The sequence below is a fragment of the Lineus longissimus genome, chromosome 7 (genome assembly GCF_910592395.1).
Source record: "Lineus longissimus chromosome 7, tnLinLong1.2, whole genome shotgun sequence".
NCBI classification, from domain to species: Eukaryota; Metazoa; Nemertea; class Pilidiophora; order Heteronemertea; family Lineidae; genus Lineus; species Lineus longissimus.
In genome coordinates, this window is record NC_088314.1 from 11,937,920 (window position 1) to 11,956,755 (window position 18,836).

At 41.3% G+C, this 18,836-nt stretch overlaps 1 protein-coding gene across 3 annotated transcripts in view; it reads right to left on the minus strand.

Moving 5' to 3' along the window:
• Window positions 1-12,260, minus strand: part of LOC135491739 (uncharacterized) — a 70,874-nt gene extending 58,614 nt beyond the window's left edge. For 2 of the 3 annotated variants that reach the window (XM_064777844.1, XM_064777841.1), the window contains exon 1: window positions 12,123-12,260. The gene's annotated coding sequence lies outside the window, so the exon portion shown is untranslated. The remainder of the gene's footprint in view (window positions 1-12,122) is intronic. The other variant, XM_064777843.1, reaches the window with a different exon arrangement.
• Between the last annotated feature and the right edge of the window lie 6,576 nt (window positions 12,261-18,836).

Genomic DNA, 18,836 nt, shown 5'->3' on the forward strand with positions numbered 1-18,836 from the left:
AATCAGCTAAGATACAGCGTCTTCTTTCCCGATCCTGTCAATCTCATGGCTGACTGGTTGATTGGTTTCGTGTCACCAGTTCCACAGCATGCACAGCAACACCACTTTGCCAGTGGAGACCACCGGAATGACTCGTATATTATAGACTGCATCATCCTGTAAACATGAGATAAAATATCACTTTGTAAAAAAACACCATCAAAATAAGATATTCATTATCAACATTCCCGATTATGTTACAAAAACAATGAGTAGTGTGTGCTGATACGCGAAAACCGTGAGAGGATATACAACCCTGTATGGCTTGCTGTTCATGTTGGTGATAAAGTAAAACAAAAAAAGATCAAAACTTTTGTGAACAAGAGGCCCAAGGGCCTGGCGCTCAGCTGAGTTAATATCATTAATATCTTCCTGGTGTTTAGTTCATTATGCATGAAAATGGCATGCTCCATGGTATTTGATATCCTTTTGCGTTCACTACGGTACCAATGTTTTTTTTGGTTGACATAATTATGCCACTGTTCATTCCTCAATCCTGACCATAATTCGGGTGAAATCATCGTATGAAAATATTTACCGAAACATGAAGTTTATGCCATGAATGAGGATACTCATTGTCATAGCCTCGTTTACAAGTACGAAGTATTTTCCCGCGAATATTCAAAACTGCTTGGCTCCTTGCCAGTTAAATAACATGTGACTTTACACAAAATAGAAAACTTTGATGGAAATTGTAAATCATTTTTTTATCTATCAGGGGAAACAAGCTGATGATGATCAAATAAATCATTCAGGAGAAATCGTTTTGTTGCTGAAGCTTGCATGACGAAGTTAAAGCGAACTGGAACCGCCGATCGATTTATTCAACTTTTCGACTTTCACCGCCCGAGAAAGTCAAACTTCCAACTTCATATTCGAGTTCAGATTTGTAGCTCCGCCCCAAGTGCCCGAGCATGCGCAGTTCAATTTGTTATTATTGAGAATCATGTGAGAATCACGTGAGTCATGCGATCTTTCATTCATGAGTTTTCGTAGTAAATTCCATAGTAGTGACGTCACTCAATGATTGACAGCTAGGCGCCATGTTTCATTCATGCCTCGTTCTGATCACCCGATACGCGGGAAATGAAAATGAGGTCATACGAACTGGCTCGGCGGTTCCAGTTCGCTTTAATGCTAAACCTTTTCTTGTGCTCTACTGCGCCACCGTAGTTTTCTATTTAGACCAGCGATGACGTCATTTCTGGTGATTCCCTACGTTGTCCAATGAGCGCTTTTTAAAATGTGCCATTTGGTATTGTACAGTATGCAATGTATTTTTTTCAGCGCTGCCAGTTGCCGAAGAGAATGCCGTAGCTCCCTCAATTTCCAATCAATTTTTATGGGAGTGACATTATTGTATTGCTTAGAATGTCTACTTTTTACTCATGAAAGAATCGTTGAACTAAAACATAATAGGCGAACAGAATCATGCCGATTCACTGCACATACTGTGGGAATTCTCCACTTCAAAATACATCGGCGATGTCATCGCGAACAGAGCATGCACTTCCGATATCGTTTTCACAGAAATGTCGCCAAATATTCAAGAACTAATTTCTGAATTTAGTCCCTAAAGACCTTATGACTACCACTGAAACGAACTAGTGATAATATCGCCTACCAGACTACTTTTTAAGCAGAAAATTGGGTACTTGAGTGTCATTGAGCTCCAAGATTATTGCACATAGCGTAAACAACATGCCGCCATTTTGTCTCCGCTTCGGTATTTCGTACGCCGCTTATAATGCACCTTCTCAATTAAAACCGACATAATAAGGCCTTACATCGTTGATTGAATAGGAACACCACACAAAACACAATAAAGTGGGGGTACAATCGATTACGAAGCTGAAGTGAACAGTGATTTATTCCTGGAGCTACTGCTTTTGTTGTGTAGCTGCCATGTTTTGAGAACTGGCAAATAGGAGACTTCATTGATGGCTGACGTCATCGGGCGGGAATTTGAATCAACAGAAAGAATTAAAAGGCAGGTAGCGCCCTCTCCTGTTAAAATTTTGAACTTTTTCTCAATAAAATAGATTTTCAAGAATTTTATCTTAATATCAGAGCATATTTCGACTAATTCTGCTGCTCCTAGGCCGATATAGGCCAGTTTCCTTCATGCACTCTCGCTCGCAGGAAGTAGGTCGAATGGCGACAAATTTTGTTTTGAAAGTAGAGTTTGACCAGAAGTATCCAGAAATGCAAAATTGAAGTCTCTAGGTCTTACGGTTACAAAATGTGCACCATGGGTTTAACGGACGGATGGATGGATGGATGGATGGACAGACGGACGCCACTGAACAACTTATTTGACAAGCTCGGCTGACTTAGTCAGCTGAGCTAAAAACCAGTGAACTGGTGGGGGGGGGGGGGGATAAAATAAAGTTAATAAATTTGAAAAAGTTCACCCTTATTTACAAACGTTCACCTTGGTAGAGTTTGGACACATGGCTTGCAATGCATACTTTACTTCCCTGCACATATGTTGAAGTGTATTGCATCTGTTCTTGTACCGGTATCGGGTATGTAACTGTAATGTGTGGTAAATAATGTAGGCCCAGTTCATGCAGCTCCTCACGGTCTTCCGCATCAGCTTAGACTGAGAATGGTAGTTTTATTGTTCGTTAAAAATACCTCGCAATGAGGAACCGGCGTTAAGATAAATGCCAGTGGCGGCGCCACAATCGATCGTACCTTCTGACGCCATGACGTCATTTTCTGGTCTGTTGACGTCGGATGAGGTCAATCACGGGAAACCATTGCGTACATTTTTCACAGGATTTCAACAACAGAAAACGTGCCCAATAACTGGTATCGCGCATATTTTCCGCAAAATTATCTTAAGAAACTGATAGCTCAATAGATTTAAAACAGGAAGATGCAAACGTCGCCGAAATCGGTCGAAAATAAGCGATCGTTTTCGGGCTCAGAAATAACATGACAATGCATTGGAAATGGAGAGTTTTGGTATGATCGATTGCAGCGCCACGCGGCGGATAAATCACGCCGGTTCCTCATTCCAGCAGACTACTTCGTCGCTATTATTTGTGTACTCTGACCAGTGTAACTATCAAAGGTGTACGATATCATTGTTATTTTGACAAGGAACATGTGAAAACGTCAACTTCTTGTGAAGCGGTCCGCCATGTTTGTTCATCTCGCGTTCAGGTTTGTTTTAATTACGTCGATGATGTTTATAAATACAAAGAGGCTATTCTTATAACAAAGTTTTGTCTGGATTTCAAAGTCATTCTCCTGTAGTTGTTATATCTATGTGTAATAGATAATTGTGAAGTATTACGATTATTTCATTCTGATGATTGGGAAAAAGTTTTTGCAACACTGTTTTGTGAATAAAATGTACTATGGCGTTCATGTGTGTTTTGATCTTTGACTTCGACTCAATGACTGAGCAAATTTAACGAGACAGAAAGCCAAAAACGGTAACACTTCCTATGTAAACAAGCTACGGGAGTCATTCTATACTATGACTTTTCACATAACAGTTGTAATGGCCAATTGTACCTAGCAAATCAAGAGAAAATACAGAGAAAACTCACCCTGGTTTTCTGTCAAAACGTCTACCGTACGTAGATGAACTGAACGCATGAATCTGGGTTTCTCTACGTGTCTTTTATCGGTAATATTGATAAGAACTAGACAAAATAACTCTACAAAACGACATGTTGACATTGAGAATCAAAATATAGGGAAATAACACTTTCTAACTGCTCGTTATGAAAAATTTAGATTGGAACTATGTTTTGAAGTGAACGTACACACTCTATATACATTCGCAAAATGGCCATAACTTTATAAGCCTCGGCTGCAATGCCTTAGGGCAATGCCTTATGTGTAGCGCGTTCAGTACATTAAAGAGACAGGTAGGATCGAGGCCATTTTGCGACTTTTGACCAGACGACAATTTCCAGCTTAAAATCTGCCAATTACTACCAATTCCGGGGAGTTTAGTCTTTCTGCTGTGAATAGCTATAATCCTATCGAAACAAGAGTTCAAAATATTGGTATCCTGGCACATTTTCTGGCCCAGCAACAGCAAATGCGGATGAAAATGCAACTATTTTGCTGAAACTACTTTCGGCCAGCTCCAGTACAAACCATAAGCTCCGCTGGAAGCCAGCGTAGTCTTAGGCAGGTTTTCTCTTTGATGTTTTGCACCCACATGGCCCACTCATGCTAATCAATGCATGCCCCCAGCACTGCAGTGATGAATGTAACTAGGCCAGGTCGCACAGGGAGTATTTAAAGGAATTAGGAAGGGAGGGCGGCGCGAAATTCAAAACACATGATTGATCAGGGCTCGAATTTCCCTGCGGCATTCGCGGCAATTGCCGTAGACATGCAAAAAAGTGCAATAGGACGGCATGATAAAAACGGCCACCAATTGCCACGGTAAAAAACCTATATTAAATGCCGTAGTTAGTTTTTATTCAGCGGCATCCCAGTTTCTTAGTTCTCCATCGACGCAACGTGAGAATTCCTGTCAGTGATCTACCTTCTTGCGAGAAGCAAACATCGTGTTCATTATGCACCGAGTGATGCATATATTATCCCAAATATGGGTTGATATGCACCAAAACGATTCTTATTGGCTGCTCCTCGGCTCTGATCCTAAATGTGTCAAACAGGTCTCCAGGTTCCGCACTGTATTGGTCAACAACGGGCGGGCTAGAACAATTGGCGTGTTAGGATTTAGGTTGAAATTAGTTTATCGTCTGGCCGCACGCATTGAAGCAACGATTTCGTTCAATTGAAGAATTGTTCCCTTAGATTAGGAGTGGCGCCACTGCATTCTCTCAAAGTTAAATCAAAACGATTCTTCCCATTCCTGAATTCAATTGATGAATACTGTTTCTCTCTACAACTTGAAAAAATAATGTATCGTACATTTGTGTAATATATTGATCATTGTTTGAGTGCTACTCTACCATGTCTATTGGATGAAATGATTTGAACAAATGAGATTTTATACCATTTGTTTCTTTTTTTACCGATAACAAAATGCGTCTGCTCAGTGTGCATCCCGATCAAGCCACGTGACCCAGGCAGATGCGGCAATTACAGATGAGCAATGGAGTGAACTGAGTGATATTACTGGGCTTTTTTCCAACTCAACAGGGCCATTGTGCTCACCTCATGTGGAGGAAAGATGGATAAAGAGCATGGTATTGTGTCATGTAGTGTTAGGTTTGATGTAGGTCCAAGCAGTTACAATTTCCCCAAAATGGCCAATTTACAGTACATTCGACCTCTGTGACCTTGAAAAGTAGGTCAAATCAAAGAAGACCCGGGTGACACATTGGGTGATATGAATAAAGACTAGCAAATGCTTTTATCTGAAACTCCATGTACATTTTACACAAGGCCTTTCTGTACAAAATTGAAGTAAAAGCATTTGCTAGTCTTTATTCATATCACCCATTGAATGGTTGTTAGAATTAGATGTACCTATGATATAAAATTGGTGCCAATCGGGCAAGTCCTTACTAGGAATAATGGCATTTTGAAGAATTAAGGATTTGGCCCCCTCCCTGGAGGCCAAACGGCAAATCAGATCGCACCAACTTCGGTACCTGAGATCACCTGACCAAGGGGTATTATTAACTTAATTTGTGATCAATAGTCATTGCAGTTAAGAAACGTGCCATAGTTACGGCCTGACGGCGAATTTATGCCATTTGACCTCTGTGACCTTGACAAGAAGGTCAAATTAAAAACCTGTGTGACATATACTGTATGGTGGTTAGATGTACCCATGATATCAAATTGGTGGCAATCGGGCAAGAAGTTAAGGAATAATCACATTTTTAAGGTTTTTGGATTTTGCCCCCTGGTGGTCAAGTGGTGAATCATATTGGACCAAACTTTGGTCCCTGAGATCACCTGACTAAGGGGTAAATGTGTACCAAATTTGGTATCAATAGTCATTGCAGTTTAGAAACGTGCCATCGTTACATCCTAACGGCCAATTTACACCATTTGACCTCTGTGACCTTGAAAAGGAGGTCAAATCAAAAACGCGGAGGATATATGATGCACCTTTGCTAGAAGTACCTACCATATTTTTTTTTAAATTTCCCGACTACTATTAACCCTTAAACCGCCCGAGGCGACGATCGTCGACATAAGGGGGAAAGCGCCAGAGGCGACGATCGTCGACAGCAGACGTTTAGTTCCACCTGTCTGCTAAGAGATGGCAGTGAGTGTGCATGTACGCTCTTTGGTACTTCGACAGTGATGCTTAGCACAAAATGGCATCGAACAAATTTCAAGTTTCTATACAAGCTTTTGAGTATTTTATCAAAAACTTGAAGCCCCATTTTCGCGGGAATGACGTCATCAGGAGTAATTAGCGCTGCTACGACTAATTAGACGGATGCTTCGACCAGGAATCGGATGGAAACGATGTATTTAGACCCAGACATCATATTAAAATACCAAGGGAGGTATAAAAAGCTGATGGAGGTATGTTCTGGCCATATTTTTGTTGATTATGGGTATTTGCACTAATTAACCCCTAATTAGTAAATTTTGGCGGGAAATGTCACAAAAATCGACGGGAATTACCATTTGTATAAAATCATCAGTACATTCCATAGTGTTTGTAACAAAAATAACGTTGTTATTAATCATTTTCAAAAATGCTCGGTTAATTCGGCGCTCAGGGGTAATATGATTTTGTTAATTCGGCGCTTTAAGGGTTAAGGGAGATATTGTATATTTTCACTTTTAACGTTTGGCCCCCTGGTGGCCAAACCATGAAACGAATCGGACCGAAACTTGGTCTCCAAGGTGTCATTACATAAGGGTACATGTGTACCAAGTTTTAACTCAATAGCTCTAACAGTTACGAAACGTGCCCTGCTAACGGACGACGGACGACGACGACGACGACGACGACGACGACGGACGACGGACGCCACGGTATGGGATAAGCTCACCTCTGCTAAGAGGTGAGCTAAAAATGTTGTAGTATTACTTCTTGACGTTAGCATAATCACTAATCAGGTGACCAGCCCTCCCCTTTTGAAAAAGCTTTTTACAGTACCAGATACAGTTAAAATACAGAGGCAAAAGTCTAAGGCAATTTGCTGTAGTGAAGGTAAAAAATGCCACAGTAGGGCCCTGTCCTTTAAGGCAATTTTTAAAAAATGCCATCGTTTATTTCATTTATTATTGCCCTCATTTTCCTTGTTCTAGGCTTTTATTTAAATTTTTTTGTACTCAGTTCGACTATTTCATGTCTTATTCTAATCCTCCTTGTTGTATGGCAATTATTTTTGTACTAGCATTATACCCGTGGCGCAGGCATGTTCAAACGGGCTATACCTTGAATTGCATGGGCCGAAAGATTGAATTGCAATGAAAATCTAATGCAATATCAAAGGAGCCATATCGAAGAGACAAATTAAACCGACCACTTGTCGGCAGATTCTGACCCTGGCTGTGGCGTGCTGTATGCGTGCATATGAAAGTATATCAATTGGTCCGATAGAGATGATGAGGCAGTGTCAATGCCTCGTTCCTTAGTCAGCAATATGCCCCTTTTTATACGGAGAATGAGAAGAACTCAGATAGGCCTTCACATGTCAGCTTCCAATGGCTTGAACCAATTTCACTATCACTACCATAACTTTAAAATGCGTGCTCCTCCTACATGTAGCAAGGTCTCGGACAAGGCACTTAGTCGACAGGCAAGCTAGAAGTTCAGCACCGTGAGCAGCTCCTTATTAAGGCCATGCCAATTAGATCAGAGCGCCTCTTCAGATACATCAAGTTTTGAAAGCAGTGGTGAGCACATAGCCAGACCATTGCCACCTTCATTTAAAAATCCCTTCATAATCAAGGGCTAGCTCTGGCGAACACAGCACCCATTGACAATGAACCACCAATTTGACCCCTAATACCTAACTGCGGGAAAACCCAAGTTCAGCAACCACTCAAGTACATTTTTGTTTACATTTGAACTGCACACATGCGTTTGTTTACAATTTCATTTCCCTCTAAATCTCAAAACGTTAACCTGGGTTCAACAGGTCTGCAGGTACAGGCTGTTCCTCATCCCCCTACACCCAGCTGTTCAACAGGTAATGTTATTCACCCCACAGGGAGTGCAGGTGATTGATTAAAGGGAAGCTCTGGGAATGATTCCCCATTCGACCAACAGTTACAACTTTAACATCTACATAAACTGTGTATTCTTAATGAAATGGCCAGGGCCATTGTGCTCACCTCATGTGGAGGAAAGATGGATAAAGAGCATGGTCTTGTGTCATGTAGTGTTAGGTTTGATGTAGGTCCAAGCAATTACAATTTCCCCAAAATGGCCAATTTACAGTACATTCGACCTCTGTGACCTTGAAAAGTAGGTCAAATCAAAGAAGACCCGGGTGACACATTGAATGGTTGTTAGAATTAGATGTACCTATGATATAAAATTGGTGCCAATCGGGCAAGTCATTACTAGGAATAATGGCATTTTGAAGAATTTAGGATTTGGCCCCCTCCCTGGAGGCCAAATGGCAAATCAGATCGCACCAAACTTCGGTACCTGAGATCACCTGACCAAGGGGTACATGTGTACTTAATTTGTGATCAATAGTCATTGCAGTTAAGAAACGTGCCATAGTTACGGCCTGACGGCCAATTTACGCCATTTGACCTCTGTGACCTTGACAAGAAGGTCAAATTAAAAACCTGTGTGACATATACTGTATGGTGGTTAGATGTACCCATGATATCAAATTGGTGGCAATCGGGCAAGAAGTTAAGGAATAATCACATTTTTAAGGTTTTTGGATTTTGCCCCCTGGTGGTCAAGTGGTGAATCATATTGGACCAAACTTCGGTCCCTGAGATCACCTGACTAAGGGGTAAATGTGTACCAAATTTGGTATCAATAGTCATTGCAGTTTAGAAACGTGCCATCATTACATCCTAACGACTAATTTACACCATTTGACCTCTGTGACCTTGAAAAGGAGGTCAAATCAAAAACCCGGAGGATATATGATGCACCTTTGCTAGAAGTACCTACCATATTTTTTTCAAAATTTCCCGACTACTATTAAGGGAGATATTGCATATTTTCACTTTTAACGTTTGGCCCCCTGGTGGCCAAACCATGAAACGAATCGGACCGAAACTTAGTCTCCCAGGTGTCATTACATAAGGGTACATGTGTACCAAGTTTCAACTCAATAGCTCTAACAGTTACGAAACGTGCCCTGCTAACGGACGACGGACGACGACGACGACGACGACGACGACGACGACGACGGACGACGGACGCCACGGTATGGGTTAAGCTCACCTCTGCTAAGAGGTGAGCTAAAAACAACTGTGGCTCTTGGTTTTAAAAATAAACAAACATTAATGAGTGAAATGGATGATTTTAATTGCCTATTTTCGAATCAAGTATGCCGCCATCTTGGTGGATTTTAATCTGGTCTCTCCTCCAAACGGAGAGCCAATGACGTCATGGATGCAGCCATTGTGACAATCAGCTGTTCGAACAATGGCGAATGCTTGGAATGACAGATAAATTACAGATGACAGTTCTTCGATTTCTTTGGGTTCTTCGTCGACGTCCGGCGATGAATCCTTCGATTACAACCGTGCATCAGTAGAAGAACGAGCAGGTCTAGTTCCCTATGCGTTTGAGCCAAGGTACCAGGTATGTATTTGTTTAAAAAAATATTTGATTTTGCTGCATCAATTTATTCCCATAGCTTCCCTTTAAGCCCCTGCATAACTAAACAGCAGTAAGGAGAATTGACAGTGTCTGATCAATAATCCCTCATTATTGCTCGGCTGAAGCAGGGTTTCCGCCAGGAATTTACGTTAGGGGGGGCATAATCCGAAAAAAAAATAAAACAAAATAAAAAAATAAAAATTTTTGGCTAGTTGCCCGGAGAATGTGTTTTCCGAGCATTTCAGAGCCAAAAACTCACATGCAAAAACACCGGTTTTCCTACATGAATTTTTGAAAATCGGCAAAAGAATACATAGATACATAAATACATGTCGTTGAAATGTTATGAAAAACAGAAAATACAGCTGATGAATTCCCTCTCAAGTAGTCTGTTTGATACTGTCCGACATATCCCTGATGTTCTCAGTAGACATTATAGTGACTAGCATAATACCCGTGGCGCGGGTTGTTTTAGGGTGTTGGCTTACTCCGGGGTTGAGGCAATTTGGGTGAAATGAAATGATATGTCTGGGGGTTGTGATGTTGTCTTGATTTTGATGATTGGGACAACCTGAGTGATGGGTTGGTTGGTCTGAGGGGTTGTGACCGGAAAAATCAAACTCCACTCCATTTTGACGAACTATTTCGCGAATGGTGAAGAGGCAATGGCGTGAAGTTACGAACTTAGTACAACAAATGCCACGAGCATAGTGGGTGGCAGCACCAGACGGAGGAAGTAGTTCGCCTAGGGTTTTTATGTCACGCTCCGCACGGACTCCACTCGTTCCGGAACACTCACTTATTTGTTAATCTGCAGTGGTTAGCCTGTTTTTATTGCAGTAAAGAAATGTTAATCGGGATTTTATATTATATTTTATATTTGCCCCGGGTATTCATATAGGGAGCGGTGCGCTACTTTGCGCCCAGTGCTTGAGTCGGGTGAGGCGGTTTTGTTAGTATGTGACGTGTATCACGTGATGAATTCCCATACGGTACTTCGAAAAATTAAGAGTGATTAACTACGTAAGGTGAAAGAGTACGACCAAAATAAAGGGGGGAAATTGCGGAGATGGATGAATGCTTTAAATATATAGTGGCCCCAATACTTTCCCGGCTTATTTTTTGTATAATCCCACACTTTTGATTTAATAGATTGCCCCATATGCAAATCAGACCTGCTGAAATGGCCCCTTATGTTAATGAGTATGCCCATAATATAGAAAGAACAAAAAATGCTATTTTTCCGAGATCGCTGCAAAGTTTACCCATTTAACCCGGCGAGGACCATCTCCATATCAACCACGACTTTCAGGAAAAGTTTCGAGATCATCCGATCTGAACTGACAGAGGAGATGTTGATGTATGACAAACTATTAACAGCTCTACGTCCATTATTAGTAGTGATTCACACCTTATCTTATCTCTTTCATTTAGCTGAAAAAAGAGATAAATTTTGAAATCATTACTCAGCAAAGTTGAGGGGGGGGCTAGTGCCCCCTTGCCCCCCCCCCCTCCGGCAGAAACCCTGTGAAGTAAATTTCTGAAAATAAACAAAACGATGCATCAGGATAACATTCATATCACCTACAAACGTGCAAAATTTTGAGACGAAACACTACCCCCAAATGGTACTTTATCGAGCTGCCTTATAGTATTAGGCAATTATTGGCGGCAGGCATCAACTCAACTGTTGTGTTTTCCACAAGACAATCTAGCTACCACGGCAACGCTGGAAAGAGCTGCGCGCACTTCCACAGTTCAACGGACCGATAACAAACAATCACCGTATAGCGCTGTACAATACAGCGACATTACAAATGGAAACAGCTGAAAAGAATGGCATAGCTCAATAAAGCGATAACGCTGAATACAACAATTTCGTTCAATTGAAGGATTATTCCCAACTGTTCACTCACTACTAGAACTTGTAGAACATTAAGTCCTACCAAAACAAAAAATGTGACAGAAGGAATAATGGAGGGTCCCCAAAAGGGGGTTTACCCTCCATTGCAGTGGGTAAAACTATCAGTTATCGCACGGGGGTTCAGCCCGAAGGGGGGCCCACAAGTCTGTGACTAGGCCTAGACATTATCGATTACTTTTTTTGGGAAGTTATTAGTCATTTAGTGATTTGCTGAGGACGACCTTGCTATATCCGAAGAACGTCCTCCGTCATTTCCTCGTGTGAGTCGTGGTACAGTACAGGCGTCCATGCGTCTGGTCTGGCATGTAATGTATCATAACATGATAGAGGCCTGCAATGCGGACTATATAGGCTAGCCCAAGTGTAAACATACGATACACTGATTCTGATAGAGTGCGGTTGAGGTTATTTGATAAAATCAAGGAAAGTAAATATTACCATTATAAGTTTTACATGTCATAGAATATCGTGGTATATAATCAACTCACTACGGCAATCTCAGGGAAGCAGCAATAAGCTGGCAAATATCGGCAATTTTCACTAAAATTACAGCACTCTTCCCCTCCCCATGCTGTCAATGTATGAGTATTACCGTGCTGATTTCTTCTCGGTCGGCGATTGGTCAAAATCAGCGCCTCCTATGATTTTCATCATCCTCGCTTTGCCAGGTGTATTTTGGTCCGCACATTCGACACGCTTTCGGCACTAACTGCTGTGCATTCATGAGGTATGAGAAGGCGAGGGTAATATATGTTATCAAAATACAATGAAAAGACTTCAATACAATGGCAATGGTTACGTAAATTGCAGTCCAAACGGACGTTCCCACATTTTTAGGTAGCTCCCATAATACATAATGATCAGGAAAAGGTGAGCCGTCTAACTCTGCCTCTGATGACCGGTCATCCTAAACAGCGTCAACCAGCGCCCACCAGCGTCCACTAGGTTTAAAAGCATATTTAAAGTCATCAAAATAAAATATAATGGTCATAAACGAAATAGGCAGGGCATTTTCCAAATTTCCTGATCGTTTCATGACATTTGTGTGCTAGATTAGCGAGTTGTTGTCTAAAATGTACCAGCGTCCACCACCCAGTCGGTGGCCATGTTGGATTTAACTTGGAGGAAATGATTGATATAGGGCTACACACCACTAATAGATTTCAAGCCATTTGCCTTTAGACATCAACTGCCATAACTTTTCCCCAATATCTCCCTCGAATCTAATATTAACAGGGCAGAAAGATCTCGGGGCATAAATCCATAGAATTTTTGACAGGTCATGACCATGATAATTTCAGTATTTGGGGGGGTCTGAAGTTTTTGGGGTCGTCTTTTCTCTTCACTTGTCCAACACGTTTCATGGCTCAGCTGGTTAATTGGATCCCCAAATCCACGCCGGTGAACATACAAGGCTCAAATTTCATCAGAATGTTCGCCAGAAACAACTTTAATTCATATCAGAGAAACTACATTCTGATTGCACAGATAGTACCCCTACTGGACCACGCATTGATTTCTGAAAGTACTACTTTCCTATTATGGTATCTACGCTGCTTGGTCAATTAGTGATGCGGAGCCATGGGGCTTCCCAATAGGCTGCAACGAGCCTTTGATTTTAGACAACATCTCCCTTATCTCTACGCCTATGTCTTGAAATTTTCAGGAAATGTGTTTTATGGTGTACTTATTGGTAGTTGATAAAACTTGGAATCAGTGAAACCATGTAACCTGTGCTAAACCATGGAATCAGTCCTAAAAATGCATAAAAACATGAAATAATGCCATTGGAACCTAAGGTGGTTACGAATCAATATTTGGAGCTTATTTTTAAATGATCAGATCGGAATTTGACGGTAGTTTAGAAATCAGTGGCATTTCCGATTCAACAATCTATATTTTAGAACAACCCAGTCATGCCTCACCTCCAGTGTACATTACTGATCTCCCAAATATGGGCATGCACGTCACGACACGCCCACCACACACCAATAATATTGACCAATCACCGCTCCGCTTACTACGCCACCACACAGGGCCTATTTGAACTACGGAGCGGTGTGATCATACAGGGTGATACAGAGAAGATTGACTACATCATGCAGTACCGGCTGGCACTTATCCGTACATCATCTTAAGCATGACAAGAAATGTATATAAGAAGATTTATTACCGAAGGTTTTAGCCGGGTTTGGAGATGAAAAATGATAACGAATTCCTTCACGGTGAGCGATTTCGTACATTTTCATGTACACATCGAGGGATGTAGAGATATTTTCGTGATGTCATAAGTTCTAAGCGGACACATTTTTTTAGTGATTCCCATGTACATGTTTGTCCTATCTCCCAAGCTTAATCAGAGCATACAAAATGATTCTTTTAATAAAAACGTTTTATTTTAGTATATGGAATACAAGACAATCACAAAACCTTTCTTTTGCTTTCATTGAAAAGAAATTATTAGATATTTGCAATTGCGGCCCGTCATGAATATAATTTTATTTTTTAACGACAGCAACGCATTTCAAATGCATTCCATGATGACGTCATCCTCTACAAAAAGGTGGTTTCTGGAAGTACTGGCAAATTGCTATCAAAAGTCAGCTGGGACGAGATTGGCAGTTGGAAGGGTATAAATTGTGGAAGGAACGCACCCGATTTCACGTGGTAGTGCACAGTGATTCCACGGTTTAGTACTGACTATTCCATGGTTTAGCACAGGTTACATGGTTTCACTGATTCCAAGTTTTATCAACTACCATACTTATTACGTTTATGGAATTATGGCTGCAAAATTTCATTTTGATAACTTTATACCTGGCTTTAAACCTGGTTGATGCTGGTGGACGCTGTTTAGGATGACCGCTGATGACTGCTATAATCGTCAATGGTAACTAATGATGCTTACAATCTCCGTAATGTCGAAAATTACATTCACCCGTTTAATCGATCGTCCACACACTGATCCAGTGTGTAAAGTACGTTGTTTGTAACAAAGTTTGAATAGCCTTCTTGTTATGTTTCGATAAAAAAAACATTTTAACCCTTTGCAGGGCTGCGTATCTGTACGGAATGGCCGTATTTTGGTACGACTGAATTCCCGACTTTACGGAATACGGTTTTTACCGTTATGGTACGGCCTTTACAGTGCTGAAAATACCTTTTTTTCAACTTAAAAATACGTTGTAAAATGTTTGTATACGGTTTAATTCTTGAAATAAACATTCAAATTTCTAGTTTCATTTAGTTTCTTAGCCTTTAAAGGACAGTTCTCGTTAAAACGCTTAAGAAATTGGTGTGCTATGAATGGCCCGGTAAAAACCTAAGGCGGGAATAAGCTTTCATTGATAAATCTAAGGAGTTTCAAGAACCCCAAATCACTAGTAAGGTTCATAGGATACTGGTCTGTCATTGGTTTAGGTCTCCTTATCATTTACATACTCCAATATCCAGAAATATAACAATATTTACGATAACTTTTTATGTTTTTGACATTATTTGCGACCATTATCGATAACGCGCTCCATGCGGATTCGTAAGGTACTATTATAGTATAACACCATGCCTCGTCAAGTTACCTCGCTTGCGGATAGACGAATACGGTTTACTGCCGAAACTTTCAATTGTTGGAGACAGAGGAGGAAGGATTATGGTTTTTATTTCGATGAGGACTTTGCCAAGTTTCTTCTCGGGACTCTCGAGGGCCTTCCATTGCCGAATATCCCGATGGAAGTTGATGCTCCTGCAGCAGTCGGGGCCGCAAGGTTGTGTATATTTACGTGTGTACTGTATATCAGCAATGTAAGCACAAAATCGCCGGGCATCTTGCCAGCCAGACGCTTAGATTGTTTGACACATAAAACTGTAGGCCTTGGAGCTTGGATCGGCCTAGGAAGACGGCTTGTGATCAGCGAGCAGAAGGGACAAGTCACTGGGCTGGACTGGTCCGTCTTCCTCAATGTCCATCACCCTCGGGAGATCAGGCAATAGCCCAGAATTATTTAATATATCGTTCATTAGATCCTCGGTGGTATCAAGAATCCCTCCTCCAACTGCTACTTCCTCAAGAACTACCGCATCAACACTCATCTCAACACTCATCTCCATCTCAAACAAACAACTTCAATCTCTTACAAATAACTTCACCTACTCTCTTGCTGTCTCTCAGTATACTGTGCTACATACTATCAGCCTTCCCTTTACCGCTATCATCGCTAAATTTAGCCATGAACTCTAGCCTAAGGCCACATTTAGGTAACCGATAGCACAATAAACACCTGACAGCCACCTGGGTGACCCACGTGTTTAGACTCGTAGTAAACATTGTAGTAGAAATATGCTAATGACTATCCCTTATATGGAAACCGAAGTAGTTGAATATTTTCACTGCAGGTGTCTCTGATAGTCACGTGGATTGACGAGCAATCTCCTTTAAACCCGATATCTGATCCTGGCGGGCCCGATATTAGAAGTTCCCACGCCCGTTGCCAAGGAGAGTTTTTCTTTATTCAGTACGCAATATACTGATTAGTCTCGCGCACCGCGACACCGATCGTAGTTATCACCCTATTTTGAGGATCTGGAAACTTGTATCACATGTGTACAGCTGCTGTGCGAGACTACCCTGCAGAGAATAATATTATGCTACCAAATGTTCTTGGCCAATAGCGTAACTCGATTCACATCATGTGATTTCAAGTCATCACATCGTATCGGATCCAAAAAAGCAATAACGGATCCAAAAAAATGTCGTAACGGATCCTAAAAGGTTTTAATCCAATCAAAATGAACATTTTGTATATTTCATTAAAAACAAATTGTTTCATTATTTTCCTTTGGATTGATTTCTTTGCCAAGACATTTGGTTGCATAATATAGCAAATAGTGGATGTTTAAGGTCGTCCAATATGGAATTTTGCTGGACTCAGAAATGTCATGGCGGACGAGGCTTCTTCGTCCATCAAAATTCCATATCGGACTCCCAAACATCCACTATTTGTATAGTATGGCAAACATGTCGTAAATAGACCCTATAAACCATACATATTTGGCATTCTGCTAGCTGCTTGATGCAGTAGGCCCTGAAAGTTCAACATCATGATTACAATTACCGTCCAGCTCCAACTCCTGACCACCCTAGACCCTAGGGGCATGCACCTCCTTAGGGACACCCCACGGGACATCCATTCACCGTCCACCCATAAAACTTGGAATTATATAATGCTTATGCAGGCAGTCACAGGCTCTGCAAGAATCACCCAGGCTACCATTTTTCTCTTTTTAAATTTGGTGCCAGTGATCATGTGACATAGTAAGAAATGCCGAGTCTTGCACATGTCTTTAGACATCCACACAAAAGTTGTTCCAGTACTGCCGTCTGAGAATTTTTACTGTAACTATATTTTAGAATTACCCATGTGCCATACGGACGTACGTGGAATGTCCATATCAATAGGAATAACGATAAACCTTGGCACACTACATACGTGAAATGTGGACGTATGTCGAACGTCTATATGGCACATCAATTACCAAAAAGTGGACGTACGTCTATAAGGCACCCAAAGGGTTAAAGGGGTACGCTACGGTGGCTTGAAAGTGTCATTATAATTTTTTTCCGGAATATTTTTGTTTTTTCTGAATTAATATCAGTTTTTTTATCTGCCGCGTGCTGATAATTCTTACCGCCGTGGCCATAATTCTTGCCGCCGCAACGATAATTATTTCCACCGTGCCCGAAATTAATTACAGCCACAAAGATGATTGGACACACAATATGACGTCATGGTCTGATCACACGCCCGCGGTCAACTTCCGGTTTAAATGCAGTTTGAAGGACCATTGGGATTATTGACTCTTTCTGTGCCATACCTGTCGATTGAATCAGTGCCAAATCAGTTGATCGACGGATAGGGTTGGTTTTGGTATATAACGTTAGATGGCGATACCCAAGCTTAATAAATGCAAGCTCTGCTCTGGCCTTAGCAAAGCTGACGGCAGATTCGGGTCGAAAGGCATCTTGGATCAGTATCATTAGCAGAAAGGTCGGGCAGGAAAGCCTTCATGCGTTTCCAGCTGAAAAAGTCACGTAATTTTTGGCGAATTCAGTCTCAGAAAAACGATCCTTCCCCAAGTGTTCCTGTGGATTTAGATGGGCCTCCTCAGGTAAATCATGATGAATAGATAGACTGAGATGCATACTGATTATGGAAGAAATGAAGGGTTTGAAGGGGGTCCTCAAGGTGACTTTTTTGGCTCACCGTAGGGGAGTCTATACAACACCTCAGTGTCCGTCATTGTCGTCGTATCCTGTTTCAAAAACAGTGGCACGTTTCTTAACCGCTGGGGCTTTGAATTTAAAACTTTGTACACAGGACCCCCCAGGTGACCTCTGACAATGAATTTCAGTCCGATCTGATTCTTGACTTGGCCAACAGGGGGCCAGAAGTGGAAACCTAAAAAGTTTGATATTTCTCTTACGAGTGACTCATTTTCGATAAACTTTTTAAGGCAGGTTCTCCTAGTAAGGATAAATCACATATCATACAGGTTTTTGATTTGACCTAACTTTCAAGGTCACAGAGGTCAAATGGCGTAAATTGTCCGTTTGAATGTAACTATGGCACGTTCTTAACTACCGGTACTCAAAATCCTACGTCAAAATGTTCTCCTCTACAGCATCATATCCACCAATTTCACGTGTCAGTCTGTATAGCGTGCCTACTCTACACCACTACACGTAACGATATGAAATCACGATTGATGACACATATTTGTACAGCTGCAGTGCATGTACATTGTCCACAGTCATATATGCCGGGAGTACATGCGGATCATAGCCAAAATACTAATACTATTATCACAAATTGACAGCGCTGTCGCATCCTTAGTACAGGTGGCTAATCCTGGAAAAGTCCTGGGAAGGTCCTCAGTTGCACTGTTATTGTCTCGTGCTATGCGGCCCTCCAGGTTATAAACTTAGCGAGGAAAAAAAGGAAGATGTATTTACGAAAACTACTCGGCCATTTAATCATCTCTCTTATTCTGTTTACAACACGAGATCTCAGATGGCACCACTATACGGTGCGGAATACAATTCCAACGAGATATCATACAATTACTACACTGTAAAAGTTCTACTTGTTACGAATA